Source organism: Crocodylus porosus, unplaced genomic scaffold (genome assembly GCF_001723895.1).
Source record: "Crocodylus porosus isolate Cpor-Errol unplaced genomic scaffold, CroPor_comp1, whole genome shotgun sequence".
Lineage (NCBI taxonomy): Eukaryota > Metazoa > Chordata > Crocodylia > Crocodylidae > Crocodylus > Crocodylus porosus.
The window spans coordinates 118,294,504-118,308,577 of NW_017728886.1; the positions used below are offsets into that span (position 1 = coordinate 118,294,504).

The following is a 14,074-nucleotide window of genomic DNA, read 5'->3' on the forward strand; positions in this document are numbered from 1 at the left end:
CAGCTGAGGCGGGGAGAGGCCAGGCTCGGCGGCGTAGCCTCGTGTGCGCAGCGGGAGCCGCGGGGCGGGAGTAGCGGCCGCACAAGTTTCCCTCGGGCTGCTCCGCGCCCGCCCGGGCTCCAACTTCCCGCCGGGGCGGCAGTGGGGGAGCGGCCAGGCGGGCCGGGCGCGCAGGTAAGGCTGAGCCGCGGCCGCGCCAACTTCCTCGGCCCCGCTGCAAACTTGGCGGGGCCCCCAGACCCTGCGCCGGGACGCGGCCGTCCCGAGCCCCAGCTCTGCTCTGCCCTGCCCCGGCGCTTCCCCCGCCCCCGTCGCGGGGGCAGAGTGGCCCGCAGCCGTCTCCTGCTGTCCCGGCCTCTCCCTCGCTTGCCATCGACAACGGGCTGCAGCCCAGGGCTTGGGCGGGGAGGGCTCGTCTGTCTTACCTTGCCGCCCCCCTCTTTTCTTTTTTCTTCCCCCTCCTCGAGCCCTGGAGAAGCGGGGCTGGAGGGACCCGGCTGCCCGAGGCAGGATCCGACCCATCCCAGCTTCCCAACGCTTTTCTTTTGAAGCTGAGCAGAAGTCTATTTAGAGCGGTGCGGCAAGTGCTGATTCAGCAGGCGGCTCTGAAGCGGTGCTCTCTGTGCGTGGAGGGGAAAGAAGAAAAAAAGGGAAGAAATGTTTGGATTTGTTGAACCGGGAGCATATGGCGCTGGCATGTCAGAGCAGCGTGGGTCCAGGCTTACAGAGCAGCTCTATGCAGGTTTCTCACTTACCCTGCTTTGCCTCCTTGAAGGAGAGGGGTGGGACAGAAGGCAAAGTTTGAGTACGCCTCTCCCTCTTTCCTCCAGTTGCATGTGGAGAATGGGTTGGAAATATTGCTGCTTCCTACAGGGGCTGGATGTTTTAATTCTTTGTTGTTGTTGTTTTATTTAACCGCTCTGGCTACAAAAAGCTGCCTTGGTCCACCATGAAAGCTCTAACTTCATTTCTTCTTCCATGCATGGACCTGCCTTATTTACGGCACTGGAAAAGGTACAGAGAAGGGCAGCAGAGCTAATCCGAGGATTAAAAGGAGTGGGTTATGAGGACAGGTTTAAAAAAAAAAAAATGTACGGTGCTTAGAAAACCTGACTGGTGTGCCTCAAACGCCAAAGGCTGAATGGTGGAAATGACACTCCTGTCGGCTCCTCCTCTGCAAAGGCAAGAGAAAAGATATTAAGCGTGTTCTGCAGTTACGGTACTCCTTACCTAGAAGGTCTGTTGAGAAGAGATGCAGCTATTTAAGAAGCGTATTCTTCTCTTTCTCATCCTTTGGTCTCAAGGTGTGCATTTGTATTCTAACCAATACATTGTACCTTCGATTCTGAAGCTTGCTTTGCTAAAAAAAAATCCCTAAAAATATTGATTTGTCTTTTTTAAATGCTGCACAGTGTAGGGTAAGCAAAGCTTGGAAAGCAGCACTTGGTGGTGTCTGTTCTGAACTATGAATTGCTAGAAAGGCAGACTTGTACACCTGCCTCCAGTGATTTCCCCCCACACATGCGCACACTTTTTTTTTTTTTCTTGTACTGTATGTCATTTGCACTCTTATTTGTTCTTAGAGGTAGCTTCTGTTTGCTCTGGCTGGGTGTTAGATCTTGTGGTACTTTTGTGGTTTTCTGTGGTTTTGATAATCCAGATATTCTCTCCTGTCTTGCTCCATGTGTCTGGCGTTCATCCTCTAATCCAGTTGTGACAGTCTTTCAACAGTGTGTTGTCTTCTAGTCCAGAAAGCTTTCCCTAATTGTAAAGTGCATCTGTTTTTGGTTCTGCTCACAGAACCTGGCTGATGTCATTATAGTTTCCTATAGACACTGGGTTTCTTCCTGTTTTGCAGCCCAGTGTCTACAAGTAGCTGGATTCACCTAGCTGGGATCCCTCCAGCCTGGGGAGTCCCAGGTGGCAGAGAAGTTGTATAACTGTCAAATACCATTTCTTCCAGGAGCTGTTGCAGGATGGGGTGAGAGGGTGGGGCCATATGATGGTGCTAGCCTGTGTTTCTGATGAAACCTAGTCAGCAGTGTCTTACTAGAGGCTGGTGGCAGCTGGTGTGTACCCCAGTGGCTTATATCTAAATACCACAGTCTGGCTTTGAGAACTAAGCAAAGAGGTACAATAAGAAAACTCATTGTCAGCCATAAGAGAATGACACTCATGTTTTTAAGGCATTACGTGAACTTTCCTTTTAGCACCCTGGATTAATTTAGTTGTTTGGGTTCCCTACGTAAAACTTGTGTGTGACAGAGTAAGAGCTGTAGGGGGAGAAACTTCTGTAGTAAGGCTAGATTTCTTTACTTTAAAAGTGTTTGCTTGAAAGCGTGCTGAGCACATTTTACAAAAACTGTTTGAATGTAGTCTCATGGCATGTGCTAGTGTTGCAGTAGTGAACTTCTGGCACATCCATTTTGACTGTCTGGTTTAGTTTATTACTAAGGATGCATGGTTTTCAATGATAAGGTCTTCTCTGAAGAGCTTCTTTTCTATGTCTGCTAACTGAAGGCCCATGCCCCATATCTGGTTATACCTGTGGGCACCGTCCCAGGAATTGGTCTGGGAGCAGTTCCTAGTCCCTTTCTTCTCTGCACATTAAGAAGTGAGGTTTTGCGACAGGTGAGGGTGGGGCTGTGACTCCTCCCCTTTTGGCTCAGTTTCATCCTTTCTAGGAATGAAGCAACCAAAGAAACCTATAAGAACAGAGGTATCAGTCTCAGTTCTTTTCTTTCAGTCTTGCCACTAGTTGCTGGCTCAGAAGCTACTTTCCGGCTCTAACTCAGATGTGACAAGTAAGTGCTGCTTCCCTTCCTCTTTCTCCCAAGCCAGATAAGAGCAATGTGGGTGTCATGGCAACATTATTTCAGGTAAATGGATGCCTGATGCCGTTGGCCCTTGCTTCATTCTACCTGTTGTTGCTGGTGGTTGTTCAGTGTTTGCTTTGTTTCCGTTCCTTCTATGCCACTAGGCTTTCAAGTCTACCTGGTCCCAGACCTCGACATACTCCAAACCAGATCCAATTTAACTGCCTTTCTCCTGGCCTCTGTAGATTTGGACATCTGTTCCTTCACTCACACAATTAACTCAGAGTTCAAGTCAGGAGGAAAGGAAATGTAAAGGTAATGTTGCTAAGGAAATGTAAAGTATACAAAGGAAATTGGATTCTATTGCCTACATGCCGGCTAGAAGCAGGCAGCACGAAGTGACATGACTTATCCTCATGGGACAAAGCAAGGTCAGCCAGCAGACAATCTTTGACCACACCAGTGATGAAGCATCTGACATAGTCTGCATTGTTGAAACTGGGAACTCTCTGCTGGCTCAACTTGTTCCTCCAGGATAACTACTTCATTGTAGGGCAAGGTAGGATAAAAAGCCAAATAGCAGTGCCTTCATCTTTTCATCAAACAGTCAATGCAAGGGAGGTGCCTTGAGCAAGAAAATTCAGGCTGTATTCATATGAGAGTAGAAATGATTCAGAACTAACAGATTGCATGCTCCTTTACAGGTTAGTGCCATCAGTGTTGTAGTTAAGGTTCCATCCTGAGAGACTTTAATATGGTCATCAACAAGTCTGTGAAAATCCAAAAGCTCAGTTGTTCACTGAGATGGACTATTTCTGGTTCAATTCAAGTAGCTGGTCATAATCTAAATCTGGTCCCTTAGCCCAGGGGTGGGCAAAATACGGCCTGCATGCCAGATCTGGCCCACCAGGTGACTGGATTCAGCCTGTGGCATCCAGTCACTCTGCATGGGGCCATTCTCTGCCCAGTTGCACTAGGCTCCCATTGGGCCGAGTCCAGAAGCTGCACACAGGCTGGGAGGGGCTGTTTTTGGTGTAGCTGGGTACTGTTCTGCACTCCCTGCCTTCAGTGGCGGTTTCTGGTTTTGATCTTGCCCCAGTGATGCACTGTTCAATGCCACTCTGGACAAGCAGTTTCAACCAGGCAGCTCCTACCCCAGCACGTGGGACTCTGGCTTCAGCTCCTGGCTGCCTTCTGGTGGAAGGCATCTGGGATCTGGAGCTGGAGCCCCACATGCCTGCCAGGAGTGGTGTGGCAGGAGCAGGAGAAAGAGCTGCTGTTGGAGGTGGATGGCACAGAGTTGCACCAGGAACAGCCGGTCAGAAGTTTCTCCTGCCCCTGCTGTGCTGCACCACAATCGTGCTGTTCTGGGCAGGCAGGTAAGCAGCTTCAGCTGGGCTGCTTGCCCCAGTGCTGGGGCTCAGGCTTCAGCTCCCAGCCACCTTGCAGGAGGCTGGCTGAAGGGGCAGGATCCTGGCTGAAGCCCCTGCAGCACTGTGCCAAGTCATGCTGCTCCAGGCAAGCAGCAAGACCAGGAGCAGGAGTTGCCACTGGAGGCAGGGGGCACAGAGCAGCACTTGGCTGGGCCATGGACACTGGTGGGAGTGTGGTGCAGGCTGCCCCAGTGTGAGTGAGCGGAGCTCAGCCCCACGCAGAGCACTGTGGGGGAAGTGCAGAGCGAACTGCCTGGGCAAGCTCTGCTGTATGAGCCCCACTTCACCCACAGCAGACTTGTGGGACCTAGTGTCCAGGCAGCCCCCTCCTCCACACACACACATACACGCACACACACACCTCCCCACCCAGAGGGCAGGGTCATGTCATTCCAGCCTCTCCGAGAACTGAACACTGCTCTCTGCCTGCAGACAGCCCTAGAAAGAGTTTTAGTGAGTCCTTGGGGGAGGAGGAGAGGACAAAGTCCTTTCACTATGTCCCTAAAGAATCTGGTCATCAGCCCAACCCAGGACAGCTCATCAAAACTCCCTATGTGGGTCTTGGACCCAAATAATTGTCCGTATCTGCCTTAACCTGTGTATCAAGACTGAAGACAGCACAGCACAACCCAACCGATGCTCGGGCAGACAGTCTAATTAAGACATTGATTGGAGATCCTCCAGCTCCTCAGTGACAGACGAGACCATTGATCCTTATTTGACCAGGAAGACTCATGGATGACAAGAACTCCAAAACCTTGCTGAAGTGTACAGGACTCCCAACCTCCAAAACACAAGGTCTTCGACCTGGTGAATCACCAAAAGCCAGCGATATGGAAATGACAACCCCAAATGCTAGCCTCATATATAGCTTGTCCCCAACATGGGTCTCCTGGTTTTTCTGACTGACTGCACCAGATGGAGAAACTTGAATGCTGATAGCAGAAAATATACCCTGCTATTGACAAGGTGAAATGAAAGAGATTCCTCAAACCCTTGTAAGGCCAAAAGAATTCATTCAATCCAGAAAAGCTTCCAGATCCTGAATAGCTGAGTGGGTCAGGGTGGTGTGCAACAATGGTGAAGCTCACCTCTGTAGATAAGGCAGCTTGTAGTCTGACAGTTACATAACCAGGTGCTTATTTATCAACTGAACTTCCCTATGTTGAAAGCTGTGTTCCCTTCATCTGTAGGGAGCAAATGGAAAGCTATGTTTTAGTTTAAAATGGCATCTGTGGACTAATGAAAAAACAGCTAACCTGGTTTTTACTAGTGGAGTGCTTTAAGCACTTGAAGTCCTGTTGGAAGCTGGGCTACTAGATAGGCAAGCATGCCTCCAACTCCATGATAACAGCCATCCCTGAAAGGACAGAGGCCTGGGTTCTGTTTCAAGGATTGCATATGCATTGTTTTTTTCAGAAATTGGAGAAAATGCATAAGTAGCATTTGGGGCAAGAACCTGAATCCATGACTTCTTCTGTCTAACTACACAGAACATGCAAGACAAGCATACTTCCTCACTGGGACCCTCAAACATGTAGTCACCACAGGGTGAGGAAGCCAGTGTACCAGAGTTGCTTCTTAGGAAAGTTTTTTATCTGGCTGTTTGTATCTAGGGGATGCAGGATGTGCAAAGCCACATTTATACAGGCCACATGGGGTGAGGTGTTGTGGAGGGAGTGGGGAAGGGGTTTAAAACAGACTTTGGTGCTTCTTCCTTAGTATTAACATTAAATGCAACTATACCTCTTCTTAGGTAGGATTAAAAGGCCTGTTTATACTTCTGCATATTAAGGTTGTGAACTAGATGACTAAACAGGTGCTGCAACAACCCTAAGAAAATCAGTGTAGTGAGTGACTGAGTATTGGCTAATGTCTCAAATTATGGCAGCTTTAATGTTCGAGTAAGGGGCTAATGTATTCATCAGTGGATTTCTTGGAGTAAATCTTTCAGCTTTGTTCAGAGACCAAAGCCAGTGAACACAAGCAAGTTCCAAAAGACAACTCTGTTACAGCAGGTCATAATGAATGAGGTAATTGTAAACCATATGTTTAGTTAAACCACTGGTAAACCAGCATCTGACTTGTCCCAACTTAAATCAGTGCCAGTTCCTACTAGTTCTCAACAGGACAAAAATAGGAAATTGGACTTTTCTGGGATGCAGGCTGTATTGAACATGCTGCAGAGGAAATGCTGTGCCATCCTATCCGAACAAAGGGAGCCTGATGCCCAAATTGCTAGCAGGTGAGGAAGAAACTGTTACAAAGCAAAAGTTTGTGTTTTTTCCTTATTTTGGCTTGTTCAGAGTATAGACTGATCAAAGTTTTCAGAGATTGTGAGTAGAAAAGGCAGGAGAAATGACTGCCAACAAATTAATATGATTATGGGTAGTATATAATGTCTGTTTACAAATACATGAGCTTGTAGCTGCTGAGAGCTGTAGCTCATCAGTCAGAGTGAATGGCACTACATTCCCTTGGATTATCACTTTTTAATACCTCACCAGGGTGGGAAAATATAGAGTGATGGGGAAAATCTCTTGGTCCTGGACAATTCCTTCACAGTGGAGGTAAGGGTTTTAGGAGGTCAAGGAGCTTCTTAGTACGTCAGTGATCAGGGTTGGTTGGTTTTGTTGTTTTCTGCCTCCACCCCTTTTCTTTTCTTTTTTCCTGCATTTTTTTAAACAGTAGTCAGATTTACTTGTATCCAATAGCTGCAGTGCTTCGGGTGCAGTAATGAAGAACAATAATTTTCTCTTTCACAGCACACAGTAAGTGGTCAGCAGTTATGCAAAAACAAAACAAACTAAAAAAAGCCCAACAAATCCTTCCTTAGTTGCGAAGTATCTTTGACTACTTAACCTTTAAATACTGCCTGTACTTGTAATATAGAACTTAAAACTCTTGCCTAAATCTAGCATGTGCCTGAGAGAGAAAACTAAAACGATATTTTGCCAAAAGGCAGGCAAAGTTCTTTTGTGATATCTTTTATGAGACCAACTAAGTAGTCGGGGGGGGGGCGGGGAGTTCTTTGCAAGCTTTTGGGCGCAGTCACCCTTCATCAGGTATAGGGAGTCTCTGCTGGTCAGAGACTCCCTATGCCTGATGACCAGCAGAGACTCCCTCTGCCTGACAAAGGGTGACTGTACCTGAAAGCTAGCTAAGAATTTTCTTCCAACTACTCAGTTGGCCACATAAAAGATATCACATCTACCCAAAGAACTTTGCCTGCCTATGTCCTTAGACCAACACGGCTACCACCAAAAACCCAGTGTTCTGCTGAAATACATTTTAAGTGGGTTCTTGATCAGGAAGTAGCAACTGGATTACATTGTGTCTAGTAAGAGGACCCAGGCAATGAGAGACTATATGGACTGAGGCACTTCCTCCGAACCACTTCCTCCACCACTGCGGACCATTGTAACGGGTTTGCATGCATCTATCCCCTTTCTCTCTCAGAGTTGTGAACCCCCTCCCATCCCTGGGCTTAGCTGGCTAACATTGTATCTCCTGTAACCTACTTGCGTTCCCCTCCTCACCCCCATCCCTCTATTGTTAGTCCCTCGCTTGGGCGATCTGTATTTCCCTACCAGCTTTGTCATCTTTTTTTCTGGATTCCCAATCCTAAACATTGACTAATAAAAGTAAATCTGTATCAGCCCTTGTTGGAATACCTTAGAATGATATAATAGAAGGACCAAAAGGGACCTGTAAGAACTTCAAGTCTGTTCCCCTGCCATGGGCAGGAGGTAAATGGGCTCAAATAAGCAATGAGGTGCTTGTCCAGCCTCCTCTTGAATAACTCCAGGAATGGCAACTGCACTGCCTCTGCTGGGAGTGTGTTCCAAATACTCTTACAGAAAATAAGTTTTTCCTTTTGTCTAGCCTAAATTTTTCCTCAGCTGGCTTGCACCTATTAGTTCTTGCCCTCCCAAGGGGTGCCTTTCTGAAGAGTTGCTCCCCTAGATCTTGGTTTTTGCTCCTAGCATACTCGTAGGCGGCTGTCAAGTCACGTCTCAATTCTCTTATGCAGACTGAACAAACTCAGTTCCCAGTTTCTCTTCATAAGGCCTATCCTCCAGGCTCCTAATCATATGGATAGCCCATCTCTGTACCCTTCTGAGCTTATTCACATCCTTCCTGAAGTGTGGTGCTGAGAACTGGACATAGTGCTCCAGCTGTGGCCTCACCGATACTAAATAGAGCGGGAGGAGCACCTCTCTGGATCTATTGGCAGCACATCAGCTGATACACGCTAGAGTTCAGTTTGCCCTCTCTACTGGCTTTCAGAGAACTGGTGCTTCAGATCTGTGTGTTGATTCTCGTTTTCCAGTATCTTCACCAGATGGAGGAGGTAAACATCTTTCATTTGTCCTTTTCTTGAGTCACACAGTATTTACCCTCCTGTGTTTCAGAAATTAGGAACTTCTACATTTTAGCTGTCAGAGGAAAGGATTAAAAATTCAAGGCCTTACTGCTTGTGTTCTTCAAATGTTTAGAAGCTAACTTTGGCCATACTACCAGGCTCAAATGTTCACGTTCCAAAATTATCCATCATTTCTCATTGAAATTGAGGGGGGGGGGGAAAATGTAAGGGTGACAGATGTTGATGCTTTGGTCTCACTTGCTGATAAAACTCCAGCTTCTTTAAGCTGAGGAATTAATGCTTCCTTCTTATCAAAACATTAATCCCAGAAAAATTAAAGCCAAAATTTCAGAAGCTTATGCTGTGCTTGGGGGAACCACTGGTCTTTTAGAATTGGTCTAAGCTACAAAGATTTGCTTGCAGAATTCCAGTTCAGCGATCACATCTTGAGGTCATGCAGGCTCCAAGTTCTTCTGGAACTATTGGAGCTTTTTCTCTTGCACTAAAGGTACTTGACTTTAACATCAGGGATCATGTAGTAGACATATGCAAATCTCAAAAGTTGAGTCCTTATCAGTGTTCAGCTCTGAATGTTACTGGGTTTTTTTTCTTGGCTTTCTGATTGAACTTTCTTCAGCTGATGATTCTGAGTGGGAGACTTTTTCTACAGTGACCCTACCTGGATTCTAAAGTTGATAGATTTCCTCTGAACAGTAAGGATTATATTAGATTTGCAATGAATCATTGTTATTATATCCTTCTAGGTAAGGGTGCTGAAAGCCAAATTGCCATAAATAGCATTTTGCAGTTAAGAAGGCTCAAATGAGGCATTACTTTTCTTTATTGGAAAGCTTCACGAAAGTTTGTTGGTGGCTGAAAGACCAGCTTTGGAAATAAGATCTCAGACGAAATGTTACTTGTGGCTTGCGCTGTGGAGTTTGTCTGCCCAATTAAACAGAATCAATTGATCTAGCTTTACATCCTTGCAGATTTACTGGAATGGGCCTGAATGTTACAGGAAGAGAACTCTCATATTCTGGTTAGAAACAGCTGTGAAATCCTTGCTACCAATGCAGGAATTAGCTTGCTTTGCCAAGGCGTTGTGTAGGGATGAAACTTGCATAACCTGGCAGCATGATGAAACTTGTGAACACAATGGGGTTATGGTACAGGCAATTGTTTTTACAGGGCTTTACAAGGTGGTATGTCTGCTTTGATTGTAGTATATAGGAGAGTATTATTGCAGAATGTGATGCCTCATTAATCTGGTTTAAATTTGAACCAATTGGTCTCACTTATAATTATAGGTTATAAGAAAATTGGCTTTTTTTATTTTTTTGAGGAATGAGGGAAAATGGCTGGTATCAGTTATGGAAGTAATTGGCCATGTATGGGTGCGTGGCTAGGTTTTTATCCTGGTTTGGAGCCCTTGGAGCTGTTATAATGCTGCTTCTGAGCTGACAAGAGTTTTACAGAATAGCACAAGTTAATTAGTTGCATTAAAATCTGGCAGGGTCCCATTAGGCACAACAGCTTCTGAATAAGGGCTTAAATACACAAGCAGTTGGATTTCTAAAGTACTGTTTAGGTGTCTAACGACAAGTTTTTGTTCTTAACTTAAGGCATCTTACCTAAAAATTGGGCTCAAAATAAATGTTGGTAGCATTATCTCTGGTCATTCTCCAGCCTGACAAAAACACAGTGTGACAGGAGGCAACTCTTGGGGCTGGGTCTTATGCCAGCCCACCCATCTGTCTGTGGGGCAGTCTCTCCTGCTACAACTTCGCTGTTCTCAAAACGGGTGGTAAAATGCGGGAGACTGCCCATTACATGCCCCGCTGCCAGGTGGCACTATCTATGGCTGCAACCTCCCCAACACCGCAGCCTATGCTTTGCAGATGGCATCCACATGATGTAATCATAACCTACACCATGACTGGTGTTCCAGGGTCTCAGTGACCCTCACTCCCTCCCTGGATCAGCAGGTCTTTGTGCTCAAACTATAGGTCTTACTTCTGACCCACATATGGCCTTCTTGCAGCGGGTGACTTCCCGGGTCAGGACTTGCCCCTAATGCTCTGGCTGAGCCCTCTACTCAGCCTCTGGCATAACTAGTCTCAGGCATCCACAACCATGCCTTGGCCTCTTCTCCACCCATTGGGTTCCTACTGTGCCCCCTCTAGGCCCTCTATCATGATCAACTATTCACAGGGCTGGCCCTTGCACTGCCCTTCAGGCTTACTCCCAGTTTGACCCTACTCAGTGCACCCCTGGGACTGCCCTTCAAGCCTAATCCTCATTCAGCCCTACTCTGTGCAGGGCCATACTACGCTCCTCACACTGCCCCCTCTGGGACCTTCAGGATCTCGCATCCCTTCTGGGCTTAGGTGGCACTCTGCTTGCCATGCCTGGCCCCACTACTCCCACAGCTGCCTCCACAGCCCACCTGAAGATGGGGGCTGGAGTTAAGGTCTCCCTCCTCACCTTTCACTGGGGAAGATAAGTAACCTGGCACTTCCTGGGGCTCCCATACTACTAGGAACACCACCAGGCCACCCTTCCTTGGCAGGGTGCAATTTTAGGTCATGCCCAGGACCAAGAGCTTCCTGCTCTTACCTGCAAGATGTTTCATACAGCCTTTCAGCCAGGTAATGTTTCTACCTGGCTGAGCGCAGCAAACTGCTGTGTTTATGTGGGCAGCCGGGGTTCTAAAATGGCTGCTGCAATCAAGCACCTGCTGGTTGCTTGGCTCAGCCCTTAAAGTGGCAGGCACTGCAAGTGCACTGCCACACACAGAGTGCCTATAGTTGCACTTGTTCATGTTCTAATTAGAACATGTCGGAGCAGACTGTGTTCTAATTACAATGCTCCAGGGTTGCCTCACCATCATGTGTATTAAGCTCTTGCACATTTCAGTATGGCTGAGGGGGCATTTTATCTAAACCTCGTCAAATGAGGTTTAGATAAAGCATCCCATGGCCATTTTGAAATGCACAGCATATGTACAGGTAGCCTTGCAGTCTCTCTGTCTGGATTATGTGAACACTTAACTTAGTCCTGTGCATTAGTTTTCACAAAACATTAACATAGCTTGGGATTGGTGTATATGGGGGGCAAAGCCTTACATAGACTTTGTTTCCCCTGCCATAATTCTAAAATTAGCTAGAGATCAGAGCATTCTAGAAAGTGTGTAGTCCCACAGTCCTTCATTGGGAAACCAGCTGCAAACTTTGTGGGTTGCAAACCACCAGCAAGCAAATGGTTCAGGTTCTAGTGCATGTTATTTTATATATTATTACAAGACACAGCAGGTTATTAAAACACTATTAGCATCAATGTAGAAAAAACCCTTATCAAGGCTAATATTCTTCAACAATTTATGGTACTGAAACACTTTCACTTGAACCTGTAGCCAGGTTGAAATGGAGATGAGTTAATTGTCAAACTACCTCTGTAAGACACACAGAGGTTGGCTGCTGTAGAGTTGTTTGAAAGAGGATAGAGTGCTGTTTGATGATGTAACCCTATATTTTATATCTGAGAGAACCACATAAAAGCCTATGAGAGAGTACTCTTGCTTCAGTTTGCAAAAATTTAGACTACCAATTGTTTGATACATCTGCCTTGACTCTTCCATAAGCTCTTGTAGTCTTTCAGAGACTGGAGAACACTTTTCTTTAAGGTAGTCATCATCAGCCCTTCCATCTTCCCTGTTTAGATTACCCTACTTGAGTACACAATGAGTGTGAATAGCTTTTGATGATCTGTTTACTTCAGTTGCCCTCCCTACTGATTATGAGCAATGCTAGCCACAGTTACATGTCACTTAATAAATGTTAGAATTACACTGACATAACCTGTTGGATCAATACTAGCTAAAACAAAGGAAAGGCAGACTTATGAAGACAAGCAGTCAAGGCTTTGAGCGTCTCAGAATCTTGATTATAAAAAATGATTAGCAATGCAGCTCTTCAGGGACTTATTCTATTCTCTGGCTGTGTGAGCATCAACTAGTGAGCAATTTTTGACCTTGTGCAGTTGTTTTACAAGCTCAGTCTATAGTTGGGTGGCCTTTGTTTTACTTATTGCAGACTCTGTGGCTGCGTCCAGATGAGCGTAGATGTTTGGTTCCCCGGGGACAACTAGTGGCGGTGTATCTTGTGCCACTGCCAGTTGTCCCTGGGGAACACCTGTGCTACATGTACTTTGTGGTCCTGGGGGCCTCCCAGGGCTGCAGTGATGGCTTTCCTGTCACTCAGAGCCTGGCCAGTAGCTGCAGCGTGGCTCTAGCTGGCTAAGCTCCTGTTTTGAGTGGCACATGCTCCCCCTGCATGCGCCACTCCACTTTTTTTTTTGCGTGGGTTTTTTCCGACCCCTGGATATCCAGGGGTCAACCCTCATCCCTCTCTGAGCTGCTCCCTTACAGTACAGAGAACAGCTGAACGTGCGGTATGTGGCACCACAGATGTGTTAAAACAGACCTTTGTCTGGGTGTTGCTGTATTGCAAATGAATATTTGACTAGCCTGTTGCCAGGTGTTCATGCCAACCTCTTTGCAGGCCTGTCTTGCAAAGCCATCCAAAGCATATAGTTTAGCTGCAAAGTCAGTATTCAGATTTTCATTCTGTCCAGCTTTAATTTGAGGAGGTGGCAGGAACACATTAGTTGATAGGTCTGTACCAGGTCATCCAGCATCCTGGGGATGCATTCCTTCTTCTCTCCCTCTAACTTGTACTCTGCAAGGGGTGGGAAATAACCTACAGAACACAGAGCCTACTGCAGGGAAACTCTTGCCCCAACCCCAGAGGTTCTCTCCCCATCCTTGGCAGCACAATGTACAGGAGGGGTGAACCCCAGCCCCCATGCACAGCATGGAGCAGGTGGTGCTGCCAGGGACAGGGAGAGAATCCAGGGCTGAGCTCTGTGTTGGGGCAAAGGTTTCTCTGCTGTTTGGGGGTAATTTCTGTCTGCCCTTGCAATATAGAAACCCTGTGCTTTGCTTAGCTCTGGGGAGGAATTTCTTTGGTCCCTTTCTTGGAATCAAGGGGTCCCCAGGACCCAAGATCCCTTTTCCTACTGTGCCTAGTTCAGCAGGACAGGGATCTCCCTGCCCCAACCACCTCCCTTCCCTGGCTGTGATCCTGGGGGATGCTCAATAGTAGAGGCATCTAATTTCTTCAGTGGTGCTGCTGATCAGAAAGAGCTCCCTCTGCTGGTCAGCAGCAGCAGTGCAAGCTGTTGTGCCCCCTTTTTTTTCTTCTGCTGACAGCCAGCCCTGTGCATGTGTAGCTGTGGAAAAATGTGGAAAAAGCCTTACCACAATTGAAAAAACATCTACTAGGTGCCTTAAGAACATTACTTTTAACATTTAATACATAATCAGATGATACAGGCATATTTGGTCACAGACGCAGTGGACAGTATCTAGGAAGTGACCCAGAGGGTTGTAATTGATGGCA

At 46.8% G+C, this 14,074-nt stretch overlaps 1 protein-coding gene across 2 annotated transcripts in view; it reads left to right on the forward strand.

Moving 5' to 3' along the window:
* The first annotated feature begins 60 nt into the window (after positions 1-60).
* Positions 61-14,074, forward strand: part of GRB10 (growth factor receptor bound protein 10) — a 185,249-nt gene continuing 171,235 nt past the window's right edge. The window contains exons 1-2 of one of the 2 annotated variants that reach the window (XM_019540950.1): positions 61-174; positions 2,747-2,804. The gene's annotated coding sequence lies outside the window, so the exon portion shown is untranslated. The remainder of the gene's footprint in view (positions 175-2,746; positions 2,805-14,074) is intronic. The other variant, XM_019540941.1, reaches the window with a different exon arrangement.